General features: G+C 36.5%; 1 protein-coding gene across 4 annotated transcripts in view; it reads left to right on the forward strand.

Annotated features, from left to right (window-relative positions):
* Window positions 1–18,970, forward strand: part of HS3ST5 (heparan sulfate-glucosamine 3-sulfotransferase 5) — a 182,608-nt gene that overhangs the window by 86,736 nt on the left and 76,902 nt on the right. For 3 of the 4 annotated variants that reach the window (XM_015858784.2, XM_015858782.2, XM_015858783.2), the window contains exon 2: window positions 4,228–4,435. The gene's annotated coding sequence lies outside the window, so the exon portion shown is untranslated. Of the gene's footprint in view, window positions 1–4,227; window positions 4,436–15,955; window positions 16,107–18,970 lie in introns of all 4 variants that reach the window. The other variant, XM_015858786.2, reaches the window with a different exon arrangement.

Below are 18,970 nucleotides of genomic sequence, written 5' to 3' on the forward strand. Positions count from 1 at the left end.
TCTGAATACATAGAAATGTGTAAATTATGAGAAACATCTTCAAATACTTCAATTTTTAATATGAGCACCTAAACTACAGTCATTAAATCTTTGGAGTGGGATGTCTGTTTGCAGTGTGCTGATGAGTATGTGTGAGTCCCACTGGCCCTTTTCATCTTCTCATTGTCAAACAAATCTGCCAAGGATCAATATCTGTTGCGGTTTTCTCTTTCCAGCAAGTATGATGTAGCATTGCTGTCTGGGCTATAATGTGATAGATTTCATAGATTCATCTAATTTTTGTGTCTTTTTACACCGTCTCTCATGTTAGTGTGTTAGAAAACCATGTCTGTGTGCACAGACATGGATGCAGTGGCTGTTCCTTTATCTGACTCACATAGAAAGTACTGTCCTCTCAACAAATCCATGTTGCTCTTGTGTCTGCTGTGGAATCTCCCTCAAGAGGAAATTTTCTATTTATTTCCTTAATGAACTAGTGATTTCTTCATATGCCAGTTCTTCATCTCCTCTAGTTGGCTGTACAGTTGGACTACTGTGCTGAGTTTACCTTACCAGAGTAGCTACTCTTGTCCCAAGTAACAATCTGTACCAAAAACCAATTGCATAGCTAGTGCACAAGAAATTATATCAAGTGAACATTATATATATGTATTGTGTATATGGTTTATAAAGGAGATGTGGTGTATTAGAGGTACATGCATGTTCTCTTGTCATGCTTTGAATTGTACTTAGGTATAAGTGAGGTTTCTCTGTTACACGTAACACTTTTGGAAGGTATTTTGAGACAAACAGTGCATACGTGTTTTATTCTTTTTTCTTCTAAAACCAGCATTATTATAATACCATTCTTTTAGTGTAGACTAATGCCTCAATATACTTACTGCATATTTTACCTAAATATATATATATAGTTTACTGTTAGGGTTTTGGCTTTTTTTACTTGCAATGCAGGAAACAGCTCAGCTTAGAGCATACCTAAGTGCAAAAATCTATGCAGAACAAATGAGTCCTCTTGAATCGTTTTTAATGAGACAATATCCTTTGCTTTGAATTCAACAAGCTTTTGGAATGCTTTAAAATCATTGAGTGACTGTTTGGTCTCTTAATAGAGAGGAGTGACATATCTATACCAATCAGTTACGCTTCTCAGTTTGTTTCCCATCCTGTCTTTCTACTAAGTGAGTGGAGGAAAGTTAGAAGGCATTTTGTTAGGGCATATGGAAGAGTGTGAGGAACACAGCTGACTGGATTAGGCTTGAACAACTATGTAGAACAGGAAGTATCAAGCCAGACAAGACCTAGTTCCTATCTCATGTAGGGAGTGATGCCCAGGAGATCTATGGCCAACATGACTCCCAAGTTTCTTTAGGGGTGAAACTAAGACACCGTAGCAATTCATAAATCAGTAAATGAGGTTTTCAGCACATATTTATCAATTTGATCCCTAAAACTTTTTTCCTAATGAAAAAGCCTCTGGATATATTTGGGTGTGTCTAGCTTAGAAGACAATCAGCTATTTGTATGGGATCAGTTACACAACTTACTTAATTTTGTTGGTGTTTCCTGGAATTAATCCTACTTCCATGGGGGAAGAAACAGAAATTGGGTGTACCATGTCCCTTTGACCTTATGTTAGCGAACTGTAGTATGAGCATGAATCTGAGAGTGTACACTGCTGACTTATCAAAGTCTAAGGTACAGTGAGTAAATAAATGCACACTGAAAACCTGCAGTCACTAAAAAAAGTAATGTTCTCATAAACACAAAGAGTTCACTGAAGATAATAAATAAAAGAATAAGTAATAATATTCCACAGCTTAACTTGATTTTTCCCTTCACTTAAGCTGTTTACAATAAATAAACTGATGACATTTGTGATTATGTATAATTACATATATTGATATTTGCATGTATTCCACAGGTTGAAATGTGCCCCTTATTGGTAGATCTGTCATTCCTAAGACTTATTTTTATAATCAATATGAGATTTCATCACATAACAGAAAATAAATACCATTACTAAATCTGAAAACAATCTATTCTTGGCAGAATATGTGTGTTCATTTAAAATGAACAGTATCCGTTTTGTAAATAAGTCTACATACTGTCAACACATTATTGACTAGTCTCCTTGAGTCTAATGGGAAAACAGTCCATTCTGCAATTACGGATTGACTATAAAATAGTAAGATTTTCAGCAACATTATTCATAGGGTGATTGACTGATGTCTTGGAAAATTGTAAGGTACTTACGTCATATATCACACTTATGGGAAAGAAGGGAAATGTACGTATGAAGATTTCCTCTAAAAGTATTTTAAAATCCCCCTTCATTATCTCTAAGTTCTCTAAGATAAGGAAAACTGCCAAAGCATGACCCTTAAAATGTGTCTTATGTTTTTTGTGATCAATTTAGCTGAAAATTCTTTAATTTAGAGCATGACTTAGCTGTGAGAATACAAGAGCTCTTGAGAGCTCCCTCTTACAATTTTATCCCGTTTCTTTCCCTCATTGTCTGTGTCACACATACATGCAATGGCAAATGTTGTTTGCCAAATGATCTAATGCTACAACTCATACCAGAATATATCAAATGATGTGCTTCTGATTTCCAAAAATCTAAGAAAGGAGTATGTTTGTCTTCTTCACATGATTGACAAGCTTATTTCTAGGGAGAATTCATATTCTTTGCCTACAGGACATTATTTTTTTCAAGTTTTTTTCAATGGTGGTTTTGTTTTTTGTTTGGTTTGTTTGTTTAATTGTTTGTTTTTCTTTTTATTTTCAGTTATCAAAGATGCTGTTCATGAAATTGGTAAGATTTCACAGAGCAGTAGTTGAGATGTATTTTGCTAGTTATTTTTGTTGCACTCTATGAAACAGCTATCAAAAGAGAGCTTTGGGGAATTATTAGTTTAGTCTAATACAGGAGCTGAAATAGCTGTATCATTTTAATAAACTGGTACTTTTGGCCACTGATTTACTTATATTAAAGACAATCTCAGTCAGAAACCATTTATCAGATAAGTTATTGAAGAAATTTTCTGACACAAAAGCTAAAGCATTGCAAGTCTTGTATCATACAGTCAACTGCGGACGGAAGTAAACTGCTTTTAAGCCAAGTAAGTAGTTTAGATAATGCTGATGGAAATTAAAAAGGATGAAAAAGTGGGCTGTGTTTTCCTAGACTTGTACTAGATTCTACAGGTTCTACATTGTACATTTCTACAAATACACATTGCATATCTCTTCATTCTTTAGTTAGGGCACCAAAAGCATCTTACACTTGTTAGACTCCCACCATACTGAAAGTAACTCAACTAGCTCGTACTGCCTGATGTTTATGTAGAAATGTTTTGATTTAATTATCCTTCTCTATTTGGAAGTGTTTTATTCCCAAATAATAAAATAGTTACAGAGTTAATGTCTTGGCAATTCACACTGACATCTAGGATTTTGAGAGCTTAACTGTATCAAAAAATGTAGATGTATTTGTTCCTAAAATTGGGAATAGGAGGATAAGCAGGGAGAAGACTGCAGTTAAATATCATATTAACATTTGTATCTGTGTCACATTTCTTCAATTTGGAGGTATAGTTAGACTATAAATATCTACAGTTTATATAGAAAAAAAGGAAAAAGTCAAGAAAAGTGAAACAGTTCTCACTAAATATTGCTAACATTTTCCCCAGATGGGTCTGACATTGTTCTCAGTGTAAAAGCAATCTTCCCAGTGATTTACAAAATGTCTGTAAAATAAATTTCTGGTCAATGTCAAGAGTAAAAGGCAGCAGAGTACTACTATAAAGTATAGTACATTACCTCTTGTGAGTGAAGTTCTAGCATTTTTTTTTTCTGACTTAAAAATATGTGTACCTTAAAGTTTTCTGTCTTTGGGAATGTGTTTTTTTGTTTGTTTTTGTTTGGGTTTTTTTTTTTTTGGGGNGGGGGGTGGGTTGTGGGGTAGAGGATGTCTTACTGTTATGAAACACATTTGCTATAATATTCCTTCCCATTTCCCTTCCTCCCTAACATGTGCTCTAGATTCCCATCTGCCAGTGTTTTCATGATGCTGGGACAGTACTTTCAAAACCTTGAACTGGCAAGAACTACAACTGGGGCCCTGCTGCACAAAATTTCAGTCTGAAAGACTGTTGTATTTATTTATTTATTTATTTATTTTTATTTTTCCAAATGTATAAGAAGCAATCTTCTCTTTTTGTACAGGCTCAACGAGTTGTACACCATTTCAGCAGACATGTGTGATCATTCCACCTGCATATCTGGAGTTGCTTTATGCCTTCACTGGTCTTTTCAGTGACTACTAAAAACTTCTTGAGACTGAGCACTGGAACAGATGAGTTAAATTCTTCTTGAATATTCTTTGTTGGAAGTGGATGTATTGGACTTTCTGAATGTGCATAAGGACGCAAAGGTTAGTATCCTCCATAAGAGTTTCAGGACTGATTCACTTAACCATTACTAGTGCAGATTATATTCCAATTTGTTGCTTATTTGTTGCTACAGATCAAAAAAGTGGTGGTTGACATCACATATACGCCTGAGACTGTGCTTTAAATTACCACTGAATAAATTTAGGTAGAGAGCTAATCCAACTTAGAGTCTTCTGCATGACTTGCTGGCAGACAAGAGCAAGCTCTGTCCATGCTCCAAGCTTTATTACCATAAATCATTTCTGCAGTATTTCTTCTAAGTGTGAATTTAGTTCATGGCAATCACATTCATCTGATTTATTTATCTGACAGAAGATGAGGAGGAGAGGTTCTGCTTATATATGCTCACAAGACAGCCCTTATTTAGACTTCTGCCTAAATGTGTGCTTAGTCAAAGGAATGTTGAGGACGTAGATAAGAATAAAAGCACTTCCTCATATCAGCTATCTACTTCCTGGGAGTTGTGAGATTCTAATAAAATGCACTGTCTATTTGTTGATTTCAGTTAAAATATCACTTAATCTATGGTATGATTTTATCATCTCTCTGCTATCACAGGAAATCACTCTCAAATAGAACAGTTTAATGACTCGATTCTGTATGACTGAGAAAACAGAAAAAACTTGTGCAAACAGATATGTGCTCAGAAGGATGTTGGAGTGTGTGTGTGTGCGCGCATCAAGTGATGTCTCAGACACATAAGTGACATGGAATGTAGCAAGATCATAAAGATACATCAGGACTTTTATCACCATAACATTATGGGGAGGAAAAAAAAAAAAAAAAGAAAAAAGAAAAGAGGCAATGTTTATAATGCTATGTACTGTAGAGAAGAAAAGTGAACAGTCATGTAACCTTGAGTTTATCTATGGCTGCCATCTGTTTTCCATCTTTCTCGGAATATTCTTCAAGATTTGCACTGCATGGGAATAAGGGGGTATAAGCCTTTTCAGTTTTTTCTCTTAAAAGCTTCTTATTTGAGTTGATTATTTTTTTAAATAGTTTTATAAATATATATATTTTTTTCTTACAAATCATCTTCACAGCCAATTAAAATGTTTTCAGGAACTCCCCTGGCTAAAACAGGTAGCACTCAAACATTATGCAATTAGAACTACATAGATTAAATACTGCTCTCTCATTTTTGTGGTAGGGTTCTAGTGATATTATCTGAATAATTGCTTTCTAATCAGTCTCTTTTTCTGCTAGTCTAGCTAGCATTTCTGTGTGTATTTTGAATGTTTGCTCTCTCTATAAAGTAAATAAAAGACAAAATATCTTTCATCAAAAGGAATTGTTTCCACATTAGCACCAATTGTCTACTCCTGATTGAACAGGGAAAAAATGTAATAATGTGGTTTTGTTTAATCTAAGTTCTGTTGAAGTTACTGAGAGTTTTTGTAATGGAGTTCAGTATGGCCAAGAACATGGTTATAAAAATACAGACCACAATCAAAAGCAGAAGCTTAGTAGAGTTCTAAGAGTTTACAAACATTCCCAGATGAAGAAGAGCTATGTTAGTTTTGTGAGGTGCCCTCACTGTGGTATCTAAGTATTTTGCACTTCTTTCTGAGGGACTTGAGCAGTATGCATTTTTGTGGGCTATTGAATATATCAAATGTACAAAATTAGAGGCTCTGTGAGCTCAGTGCAACTGTTGACAGAACTATGCAATATCAGGATAGGCAATGTTGAAATATACTAAGCATTTTACTTGCAGCATTATACATTCTGTTACCGGCTAACATTTTCCCTTTGCAAGAATGCAGGAGCAACTAGGGTTACTTAAAAAGCCTGCAGAAGCTTAGACAGAAAAAGTAAGAAATGATCTTGGTATAAATGAACAAATGACAGTTATGCTGAAATGAGTACCTAGGTTTTTAAGTTAAAAGAAACTTTGTGCACTAAGAAACACGCACACATGGACATATACTAAGGCTTATGAGATGGGACAGTTTGTCTTAACCCCAGATTTAAAACTTACCCTGGAGATTTAATGCACATAGACTAAGTCTTGAGACTACAATAAACTCCTGGATGCTGGGAGTAGAGTCCCTTTACACGGGGAAGGCAAATTTTGCACTTTCATGTCTTGGGAGATCAACATAATGAGTGGTATAAAGACGTCTGCTATTAGCTATATGTTCTGAAGTGGAAAAACAGAGGTGATATATCCACAACTTCTGAAGTTGATCAGAATTCTGAAAGTTAATCCAGAGCAATATGACTGAAATTCAATGTAAGGTGCTCAAATTTCCAGAAAAGGGGTGATATTTAAGCTATGTCTCTGCCTTTGTGATGCAAAGGTAATGACCTTTACCTTGTTTGCTGACCCTTCTGAGAGCTACCTTTCACACAAGAGTACCACATTTTCTCCTAGCTCATTATTCTCCATCAGAAAAACTAAACCTATATCTACCTATTTTTGTCAGAGAAGCAGAGCTTGGACATGAAGCTGAGCCTTGTCCCCTGCTGATCCATCCCATCCACTAGTAAGGTTTGTCCCACAGTCCCACGTAATGCTGGGGTAGATTTCAGGGAGTTACATACGGTAGAGACATCTTCTTGAAAGCAGCTAAGAACAGAACCACTGTGTTTTGGAGTGGCAAGACAGAGTTGCCAGCATATAGATACATATTTGTTCATTTATATATTTTAGCCTACTAGTGTGTTGAGTGTTATCCTCATTAGCTGATTTTGATGAAATATGTATATTAAAATTTTCCTTGTACAAAATAAGAAAGTTATAAACAAATTTATTTCAGTTGTGAAGTGATAACATGGAAATATGATGATGTTTCCCAGTCAATTAAATAATTATGATAAAAGTATCAGACCATGAATTCTAGAGATATTCTATCAAGAATTTCAATATCAAATAGCTTTTACTGGTGGAAGTAAAGGTTATATTGTTTTCCCAGTAATTTTAGTCACATATGATTTGAAAGTTATTTCATTTAAGAAAATGTGGGCATTTTTACTCACTTTAAAAAAAGTATTTTAAACAGCAGGATGTAATTTCAGACTATTTGCAGTCAAGAGGCCTCTGCTGAGCAAAATACTCATTCAATTTAGGAATGCAGATTATAATAATTTTCCTATCTCCCTCACAGCAGGGTTCTTGCCATCGTTCTGCAAACTCATAGGTTGCAGTACTGAATTACTAGCTAACTTCAGTTTCAGGTAACGCATGCTTCAAGCATATTCTCATTAGCTCAACTTAGTTATAATGCAAAGCTTCTTAGTTTCACCAAGTGAAATGGGATACACTTAAATTGCCTCATCTAATATAATACTCCTTAATACATGCAAAGTGGTTTATGATGGCAAAGCTTATAGAGCATGAAAATCGTCAGGGAAAGTAAATTTTCTGACTCCGACTGTCAAAAATAAGTTCTGTTTTGTATAATTTCTTTTTTCAAGAGGTTAAGAATAAGAGAGGAGAGAATGGAATAAGAAAAAAATGCATCTAGAAAAATGTAAATTTAGTACATTAACCTTTTTAATACATCAGCTCTACTAAACAAGAAAATTATAAAGTAAAGCTGTTCTGTCAGTAATGTCTTCTGTACCATAAAATTAAATGTTAAATACATAATGCAGTATGAAACAGTATTCCTTAATCTATTTGTTTTATATTGTGCAGCATGTGGTCAAGAAGGCCAATGACATCCTGGCTTGTATCAGGAATGGCGTGATAAGCATGACTAGGGCAGTAATCTTGCCCCTGTACTTGGCACCGGCAAGGCCTCACCTCGAGTACTGTGTTCAATTTTGAGCATCTCAAAACAAAAAGGACACTTTGGTGCTAAAGCAGGTCCAAAGAAGAGCAATAAGGCTTGTGAAGGGCTTGAAAAATATGCCCTGTGAGATGTGACTGAAGGAACTGGGGCTGTTTAGTCTGGGGAAGAGAAAGCTGAGGGGAGACCTTATTGCTCTCTTCCAATATCTGAAAGGTGCTTACAGCAAGAGTGGGGTTGGTCTCTTCTCACTGGTGACAGGTGACAGGACAAGGGGAAATGGCCTCAAGTTGCATTGGGGTAAGTTTAGGTTGGATATCAGGAAACACTTCTTTACAGAAAGGACTGTTAAGCACTGGAATAGGCTCCCAAGGAAGGTGGTTGAGTCATCGTCTCTGAATGTGTTTAAAAACCATTTGGATGTTGTGCTGAGGGACATGATTTAGCGGAGGGTTGTTAGAATTAGGTTAGAGTGGTTAAGCTGTGATTGGGCTTGATGATCTTTAAGGTCATTTAAAATCTGAGCAATTTTGTGATTCTATGATTCTATTGCTAGCATTATTAATTTATACTCCTGTATTTGTATTAATGCATAAGGTCTCTTTAATTTCAGAGTTTGATAAAGAAGAGTTTATCTTCTTCCTTTAAATGGCAAGTGAATATTTCTTGGTCTTGTATACCTTGCAGACACAAAACCTCATTCCAGTAATGCCCAAAAACATCAGTGGTAAAACTTTTTCTTCCCAATATTCCTCACCTTAGCCTGACTACAGGGCCATAAATTCTCTATATCCCTTTCCAGTGCTTTCTGAATAGTGTTCAGACAGGATCTAAACTGCTGCAGGCCATACAGATGACACCCAATGTATATCACATTTTCCACAGATGCAACCAGAACTATCACAAAGATGTTGTACTGCCTAGAGGAAAGTGGCTCCTGGAGAATAGCATCTGGCTCTAACTCAATTTGGGTGAGATCCAGACAACACCATTTGAAAGACAGAAATGATCCAGAGAGCCAGTTTAGCAAGATTCCTAGGTGTATGCCTTTGAGCATCAGTTCATTGTGTTCTCAAAAGTACCATCATTTTGGATTTCTTGATATCCATAATTATTTTTCCATATTCCAGAAATGGACAGCCTCCACAAGAAACAGTATAAAACCTTCTGAGCAAAGAAGGCTCCTGGGCAAATCATAATGAATCTCTTCTTTATATGCAGTGAACTTTTAGGGTCTGTAAACACCATGGAGACTTTTCAACAAAAATTTTGTCTTTCTTCTGCTATGTATATCTGTTAACATTAAGTCTTTTATACTTTGTAGGAAAAAGGTGAAAGGTAATTTAATCACTAGGAAGTCATATGAACATCCCTAACCTCTGAAGTACCCAAGTCACAGCAGTAATTGTCTATCAAAAGAAGTAATTGGCCAGTAGAGGTGAAAACATACATGAATGCTTCTAGTAAAGTATCTCCCATGAAAGGCTACCGCTGAAAACTATTAATGATACTTTTGGCCTCAAATTTCCCTGATTTCAGGGTGCATCAGATCTCTGAACGTGTTCCCAAACATCAGTGAAAAGTTAGGAGCATCTTTATGGAGGAGAAATAACTGAAAAACTGTTGGTATTCACTGACAACTTGCACCTTCTCCCTGGCAGCACAACCTTTGCTTTACTTGATTATTCTATCAGGAAAAAGAAGTATCCTGTGGTTTCACTGGTGAGGATTCTGTTGGTGTAAACATGATCATCTGCAGTGTGCTTGTTTATTCCTTTGGGTTTTGTAAGGTCACTAAAGTGACTCAAGTAAAACATGTTTTTCTAAATATTTTCTATGTGTTTCCTTCAGTTCACATTCAGGAATAAGCAGGAGTAAAATACTGATACAAGTCATTAGTTTTTTTTTTTGCTTTTCATGCCTGATTTTGGGTAGAGACATGCCAGAGAAGTTCTGACTGAAATTGAAGATGTCTTTGGGCAGAACTCAGGTCATCCTGTTTATTTCCTACATATGTTTTGCATACATGAACAGAAGCACCGTTAACTTAATTGGTTAGTACTTGGGCCTTATCATGAAATATTTTCCTAAAACATTTCTTTTCTGGTAATCCTTCCTTGCAGTCTCTTCACTGGCTTGACAGTTGTACTGCTTATCACAGCTTTGCTCACTTTATAAAAGCAATTTTACACATTCTCCATTAAAAGCTGTGTAGAAAGCTCAGTGTGCATTTGTAGGAGCATGTAGTTATTGGCAGAAATAAAATAAAAGATATAAAACTGCACATACCAATTCAATTCATATTTATATAACCATGCCATACTTGTTGCTGTCATGAAAAAAAGCATTTGTTTTTCTAAACTGTGTTTATATTACTAGACAGGCATATAACAGGCAGAGCTTGTTAGAGGAGGTATGAAAACAGTGCAGAATTTCTCCCATTTCGGTATGAGAATCATAAAGGATAATCATAAATTCTGACTGCAGTCAGATCAGCTAAAGGGGAACAAGGGCACCCTCTGAAATCTGGCAATTTGTTTTCATCAACCTTTTGTGTAACCTGGGTCCTCTGATGAATGAAGAGCCAGTGCACCTGCCTTTGAGTCTACCTGTCTCCACTCAGCCTCAGGGATTCTCAGAAGAGTCCAGGGCAGCCTCTGGCAAAAAAACAAACAAACAAACAAACAAAAAACAATCAGGAGTCTTCAAAAGCTAGTGGCTGAGGTGTGAATGTTTTGATCTTTACATATATGAGAGCTGCTTTGATCTGCTAGGTGATTTAAGAAAATATTAGTTTCGGGCCCCTCGGAGCAAGAAAGTCATCAAGGGCCAGGAGTGCATTCAGAGAAAGGCAACGAAGCTGGAAAGGGGTCTGGACCTCAAGTCTTATGAGGAGTGCCTGAGGGAAATGGGATTGTTTAGTCTGGAGAAGAGAAGGCTCAGGCTTATCAGTCTCTACAACACCTTGAAAGGAGTCTGTGGCTAGGTGGGTCTCAGCCTCTTCTCCCACATAACTAGCAATAAGATGAGAAGGAATGGTTTTAAGTTGCACCAGGGGAGATTCAGGTTGCATATTAACAAAAATTTCTTCCCTGAACGAGTGGTCAGGCCCTGGAATGTGCTGCCCAGGGAGATGGTGGAGTCACTGTCCCTTGTTTAGATGATGTACTAAGGGACATGGTTAAGTGTGGAAATATTGGTGGAATGTGGATGGTTGGACTGGATAATCTTGGAGGTCTTTTCCAATCTTGGTGATTCTGTGATTTCCTTATAATGCTAGTTTCTATGAGGGATTTTTATTTGGTGATCTGCTTTGTTGTTTTCCTCCATTTCTAAAAAAGCCTTGTTCCCCTTCAACCAACTCAGCTGTAAAATATGCATGCTGTAGAATATCAAAAGCTTACTGTGTCCTTTCTTGCTGTTCTGAGAGGAAATGGCATTATCTCTCATTTATTAGTATGTTGATATCTTGCTTGAGATCAAGAAAACTGCAATCTTAATGAGCCTGAAAAACCTGCTTTGACAGCTGTTGTGTAGAACCTCAAATACTATTTTTAGTGTTTTAAATACTATTTCAAGTAAACAAAAACTATGCATAGATTGTTTACAAATATTTCATTTTCTGTTTATTTTAATTTAGTAAACTAGGAGGAAAAAAATATTTTTCTCACTGTTTTTGATTGTTCTATCTGACATGTGCTCTGTGGCACAAATATAATTATTTTGTGTGTTTAATTTGTGTGATTCAGTCACAAGGTAATACATATTGTTACATGAATATCTGTTGTGGCTTGTTCAAAAATGCCTGCTGTGCCCTCATATAGTTTTCTATAAAAAATATTGGCCTTTAATTAATTTATTTTTTTAGCAACTTTTATATGTAGCCTTCTAAAACTGTAAATACAATGGAAACATTACTTTGAAGTCATTTTGCTGTCCAATGTCTTGTGACACTTTTGTCCTAGAATGAAAATAATGCCCTTGTTTCCTTAGGTATGTTTATAGGTTATTGATATGATACTAGAAGAATGGATATGACTGAAGTAAGTGCACCAATTTGGTTACAGAAACTTGCAACTGAAATTATGGGGGAAAAATACGGGGAGTGAAGAAGGGAGAAAAAACAAAACAAAACAAAACAGGAACGCAGACTACCTAATGTCCATCTAATATTTCAGGATTCACAGATATCTTTGTTTGCAAGAAATATTTTCACTTCAAATCCTGTGATGAGGCGTCACAGAAGCATGTGCTGAGCATTCAAGTTACTCCTGTATTTTACCTACAGTTCATATCTCAAGTACCCTCCAAAATTTTATGGTGGGCATTGACCAAATCTGAAGGTTTCTCAATAGTCTGGTGCTGGTCACTTGAGAACACAGCCAAATTGAAGACCAATATTTATATTCCTTGTTCCTGTTTCTAAAGCTCATGATTCCTTTATTCGGAATATGACCATTACTCCAGTACAAGCTGAAAATAAAATCAGTAAAGATTTTCTTTCTCCTTACTCTCTCTTTTTTTTTTTTCCCCTGACAAACTGTAAATCTCACATGCTCCAGCTTGAACTGTGCAATCTGCTACCTGGCCTCATTGGAAGGACTGAGAACTTTTTCCTGCTTAGAAGCGTAATTATCTAGCAGAAGTCTCTAAATTGAGAACTTGCTCATTTTAAGCTGACTCTGTAGTCAGCAGCCCAGATCTGAATCACATTCTAGAAATATTCATCTCTTGATTGAGTACAGTGGGAGTTCAGGGTGACTCCATCTCTCAACTTAGGCATTTAACTGAGAAAGGTGTCGTGACAGGGGACGGCAGATGAATCCAGACCATCAAGTTGCCACAATCCTGGTCTGGTTTTCAACATGAAATCCTATTGTAGTTGAAGCTGATGGGAGTTTTGCCACTGACCCTAGGCTGCTAGAAGCTCTACTCAGACCTTGATTCAAAATTTGCAGGCTTGTTTAACCTTGGAAAGAAAGGACAGATGGAAATATTGACACAGCCTTGAATGCTCTAATTCAAATGTGTCTGCAGTAAAATGTATCAGGCTTGTAGCTTTGACATGGGAATGGCATGATGCATAACTCAATGAATATGAGAGGTCTTTTCCTTTGAAACTTCAGGCAGCCGTGATCTCTCAGCAAAGCCGAACAAAATATAAATGTCTCTTTGTCACTGTCATGAATGCTTGTTTACCAACTTTTCAAGTATGCAGAGTGCAAATAAAAATTGTCAGGCAACATTATAATTGAAAGTCCTTGCTTATGTGCTGCAGTGTTTTTGTTTGCACGGTGTTATGATTGGCTTTGCCAAATGCACTGAAGAAATGGCACAATTGCATTTTAGTAAGTTACTTGGCTGCATGCATGATATTTACTTCTGGGTGTCGCCAGTGTATCCAGCTTAATTTGTTAACTTAGCAGAACATTATTTATTAATGAGTTCTTCATGCTCTATTAAGCCTAATGTCAAAACCCCTGTGTGGGACTCTGGGCATGTTCTTGCTTTGTATTAAATCATTCTAAAGAAAATGAAAAATTATGCAGCAAAGCTACGGATAAAACCTAAAAGATATCAGTTCAATTAGTCTTGATCCTGGCAGATGATTTTTCTGAATATTTGTGTGCTGGCTTCTGCAAACTCAAATATACATATGTAATTGAGGAGCCTTAAAAACCTAACAAGGCTACAATGATCTCCAAAGCTGAATGAAGTACTCAGATGGCAAAAGTGGACAAGTTCACCAGGAAAGAATTTTTTGTTGTTTTTTTTTTTCCTATGGACTGATGTTTTGTATCAGAGGAGGCTTCTTCATGGGAACACCAAAATGAGTGAAAGTAGTAACAAGGTGAATTATTTGTGATTTTCTGTAATTTGGCAGGACTATTTTTGCTCATAAAACTAGCACTGAAGTTCAAAAAACTTTTCCAGCTTGCAACTAACTGAACATCTTGTTTTGTAGCACTGCCATAAGATTAAAATCCAGCTGTTCTGCATATCTTAATCCATAACAGTGTTCTAGGACATACACCACCGCTCCTCATCTGAGAACTAGTATTCATCACCAGTTAAGGAACATCAGATTTTACCATAGAAACATAAATAGAATAGAATAAACACTGTTTTATGTTAATGGAGATTCCCACAACATATAGATCACTTTTTTATTTGAAAAGGATACATATCTTTACACCTGTAAGGAGCTGTTAGACAAAGATGTTAGTGTGCTCTCATCCTATGCTTGATCAGCAGCATTTTAAATGTACTTTCTGTGATGACTCTGGTGACTCAGCTTAGTAATGTCCAGCCAGCATCACTTGATTTATCACAAGAAGATTATTACTCTGTAAGAATGAAAAAAAAAAAAAAAGAAAGAAAAAGGAAAGAAAAGAAAAGAAAAGAAAAGAAAAGAAAAGAAAAGAAAAGAAAAGAAAAGAAAAGAAAAGAAAAGAAAAGAAAAGAAAAGAAAAGAAAAGNAGAAAAGAAAAGAAAAGAAAAGAAAAGAAAAGAAAAGAAAAGAAAAGAAAAGAAAAGAAAAGAAAAGAAAAGAAAAGAAAAGAAAGGAAAAGAAAAGAAAAGAAAAAAGAGGTCAGTGCATTTTATGAGTGCACAAAAGAACATATTTAACATCTCAAGAGACAGATACAATAATTAGGCTATTGCAATCTATAAGTTTTTCACAGCTGAGGTACCATCTTACCATCTTGCTTTACTGAAGCTTGTTATGGGTTTTAGTGGAGATTAGAAATAAAGCATAGAACCTTACTTTTGCTAGTAACATGTCATACCAGGCTAGATGTACATTTAGTAACCAAAGATATAAGCCAGAAAGACTGTCTCACTTTTAGATTCCAGCAACAGAAATCTATAGAGAAAACTTCCTGGAGGGAATTGCACATAGATAATTTGGACACTGCATAATTGCTGATGCTTATGAGGAATTTTTATTTCCTATTTTCTGTTTGTAATTGCTACAAGATATAAATATTTTATGTAAGCTTGTTCTGAGATTTTCCTTTTTCTTTCATCTTGTGACTTTCATCATCTTTCCCAACATCTGAGAGATCAATGTATGGCAATGGGATGGTTGAGGAATGTACCATGTCGTTACCATATCACAGCAAACATAAATAATTGGGAGGGCAGATCCTTAACTGTTGTCTGTGAGTGGAGATCCCAAGATGCTAGCAAATCTGGCTGTTAATGCTGAGTTCTCTTGTCATAAAGATTTGAGCAATATCAGCTGAAGATTTCCAGGTGCTCCTGCTGGAGGGCTTTGTCCTGTTTATAGCTAAGTAGTCGCTGCAACCTGGTTTGCCTCTTTCCAAGTGGGTACCTAATCATCAGAGAAAGAGCCCTGCTTGTCTGGTGTGTGTTTTTCTATCTGGCACTAACTAAAGACCTATGAAATAAGGCAGGGATGATAGAGGAGATTACTGTTCTTTCTCTTCTAGTTGTCTTTTGTAGTAAATAATTAATGTTGCTACAAATGCTAGCTTGCAAATCTCAGTGGGACTGGAGCTCCTGTTGGTAGCTCAAAACATTCCAGAATCACAGAGAGGCAGAATCAAAATTCTTACTTTCCATAGGTTCTTGCTATTTAGTTTGGTCAAAAGCATGGTTGTTTTTTGGGTTGCTGGTTTTTTTTGGTTGGTTGGTTGGTTGGTTGGTTGTGTTTTTTTGTTTTGGTTTGGTTTTTTGTTGCTGTTGTTTTTAATTGTAGATTGCTGTGTTTTGTTTTCTTTTTATCTGTTACAGATTTTCTTTTTCCCAGACTTCATCTTGTGTTGCCCATGTATTGTCTGTGGATTAAAGTATGTTAAGGGCACCATTACCATACTGTGCCCAGGTACCTGTTCTGTATCTGGCTCAAGAGTGCTTGAACTGTTATGAAGTCCCAGAGAGACAGGTACCTCAACTTTCTGAAACTTATAAGATATTGTGAACTGCTCACCAGTCCCACTGCAGCCAGACATATTGAAGGTAGCATTGTTTTAATCAATACTGCTTGTGAGTTTTACATAGTTAGAATCATAGAATGGTTTGGGTTGGAAGGGACTCTTCATCTCCAACTCTCCTGCTCTAGGCAGGGACACCTCCCTCTAGACCAGTTTGCTCAAAGCCCCATCCAGCCTGGCCTTGAATGCTTCCAGGGAGGGGGCATCCACAACCTCGATGGGCAGACTGCCCAGTGTGTCACTACTCTCACAGTAAAGAACTTCTTCCTAAAATCTAGTCTAAATCTACCCTCTTCCTGTTTAAAACCATTTCCCGTTGTCTTGTCTCTGCATGCCCTTGTAACTGTTGATTCTGTACACTCACTCTTAAACTAATAAGAAATTAGATTTCAAGGAGTCCTTTGTATATTCAAATATTTATTTTAGAATAAAATAGATGTTGATAAAGTTGAGTTTGGCTCAGAACCAGATAAACAAAATTTGTCACTGCGATTTAACTGTAGTCCAGAAACTCAGCAATAGGTGGTCTTAGACCAAAGGGAATCTGTTGCTTGCTTCTCTCTGTAGCCTACTGGGACTTAAGAAGCTCTCAAGTCTGCCTTGTGCAGTGTTCTCAGGAGGACACAATTAAAAATCATCCTATTCAGGAACTACTTTTTATGCTTTTGTTTTTAATAAAGCCCTTTGAGACCAGCAGCAGTATGTAATGTTCATCCTGATTTTGGTTTATTTACAGCTTTTCTCTTGCTCACTGACATGCTTTCTTTTTAAACGTTTGTTGTCTAATGAGCAAACTTCTATTTAAGGAGAAAGTTGTCTGCTTCTGTATGTATCTTTTGCATAGAGAATTGTTATATCATTTCTGTGTTTTACAGAAATGCAAATTTATCTGATTAATATGCTTTTGTTATATGCACATTCCTGGGGACATGATTTCTGCAAAAAGGAGGTTCTCTATTTACAACTAATCATGGTTCAGACTGTGGATGCAAAGTCACAGAAAACCTAACTGGCCTTAGCCATGAGCTGATTTTGGTAGACTACTGCTGTTGTGAGAATTGGCAAAATGCTGCATCTCTGTGCCATGCTTATGAGAGAATGAATGTGATCCATTCCTTCCTGTGGTCTCTGGTGTGAACTCGCTGTGGGAGGAACAGTTTGCTTTGTCTCAGCAAGGGGTTCAGGGGCTCAGACCAACCTTGCAGAGCAGAGGGTGCAAAAACCTCTGCATTTTGATCCGTGTAGATTTTCTGGAAAATTTTCTGGAAGATGATTTTTCTGGAGATCATAAAAAGTGCAAATATGCTCAAAGAAACTGAGTTCAGTGTCACTGTATGGCAGTTTCACTTAGTATTGTAATTTTTTCCTATTGTTGAATAGACCTGCAGGCACCATCCTATGCCACACAGTAAAATGGGACCTATTACATGTGCAGTAATGGGAAGAGAGAAACTCATGTACAACTCAGGCTTTAATTGTTGGACTTCTGGGTTGTTTTTTGTTTTGTTTTTTTTATTTTTTTAGGGGGAAGTATATTTGGAAGACCTTCTAAACCCTCAATTACTGCTACTACAGCCTATTTACGCTGTTGTAGCAATTCTGATGAACCCACAGAAGAGAATCGCCTTTTCTGTTGATGACACATTTGCTAACATTTCTGCAGCAGTGCAGTAATGTCTTTATTGTGTATTGCTGTATTTTAATAGTCAATTAAAATTCCCATTGAATTGACAAAATGGGCTCAGGATCTTCTGAAGACTATTTGCCTAAATGTACTCATGAGACTGTTCTGATAATCACTGCCACTGCACTATTCAAAATTACTCAGAAGCCTAACCTTATTACAGTAGAAAAGTAGTGAGGCAAGAGAAAATATATTTTAAAAATGGATCCTTGTTATTGAATTGAATGTCATCATTCTACTGTGTGTGTCTCCTTTTTTATTCTTTCTTCTCCAGCACCACAACTATGTTTCTTCTTTCTTTTCTTCATTTTCCCTGTTTCATTCTTTACTTTCTTTCACTTATTTTTTTCAGTTTTCCTCACACTCTCTCATGTTATCTAATACTAACAAATGGTGCAGTGCCTTTGTGATGAGAATGGAAAGGTGATAAGTAGGCCTGTAGCAAGATTTTGGGGACTTCACACAGAGTTTCTGTAATTTTATTATTTTCATAATAAATGTGTTTACAGCTTGCAGGTTAAAATGAATGAAAGCAACAAAGAATACATAAGATAAACTGCATGATTAAGTACACCACCAACAGAGGACAAGACACCAAAATGCATGAGTCATTCCAACTCCTCCATAGCTCACTTTTGCCACACCCACAACATTATCTTCAGTCTCATGATATTTGATGTTTTTCTTAATGCCTCAGCTGCTGGAATTGCATAGTGCATGAAGATCATTGCATCCATTCAGCAAGTTTCTCAGTTCTTCCACTTACAGCAGAGGATATTTTTTTCCCAAATGCCATGGGTAGATATTCTTTCAGTACTTTTATGATGATTTCCTCGGGGCCTCCCCTGAACAAAAGGGTAACAAACTTATGTAGTGTAGTGTGCTGCCAGATGTGTTGCAGGATCGTGCTCATAATATTAAGCAACTCTTGCAATTGCTCCGCAGAGGAAGCATGTTCCAGCTTTTTCAGTCAAACTCTGCAACCAAGGCAAACAACAAAACTCTGGAAAAGCTGTAAATAGGTGGCTCACAGCTCAAGACAAACAAATCCATGGGGTTGCTGTGTGGGGAAATAATAATAATTTTAGCCTTTCAAAAAGACAAGGGCAGACTTGGCTGCAAACAGATTTT

The sequence above is a fragment of the Coturnix japonica genome, chromosome 3, assembly GCF_001577835.2.
Source record: "Coturnix japonica isolate 7356 chromosome 3, Coturnix japonica 2.1, whole genome shotgun sequence".
Lineage (NCBI taxonomy): Eukaryota > Metazoa > Chordata > Aves > Galliformes > Phasianidae > Coturnix > Coturnix japonica.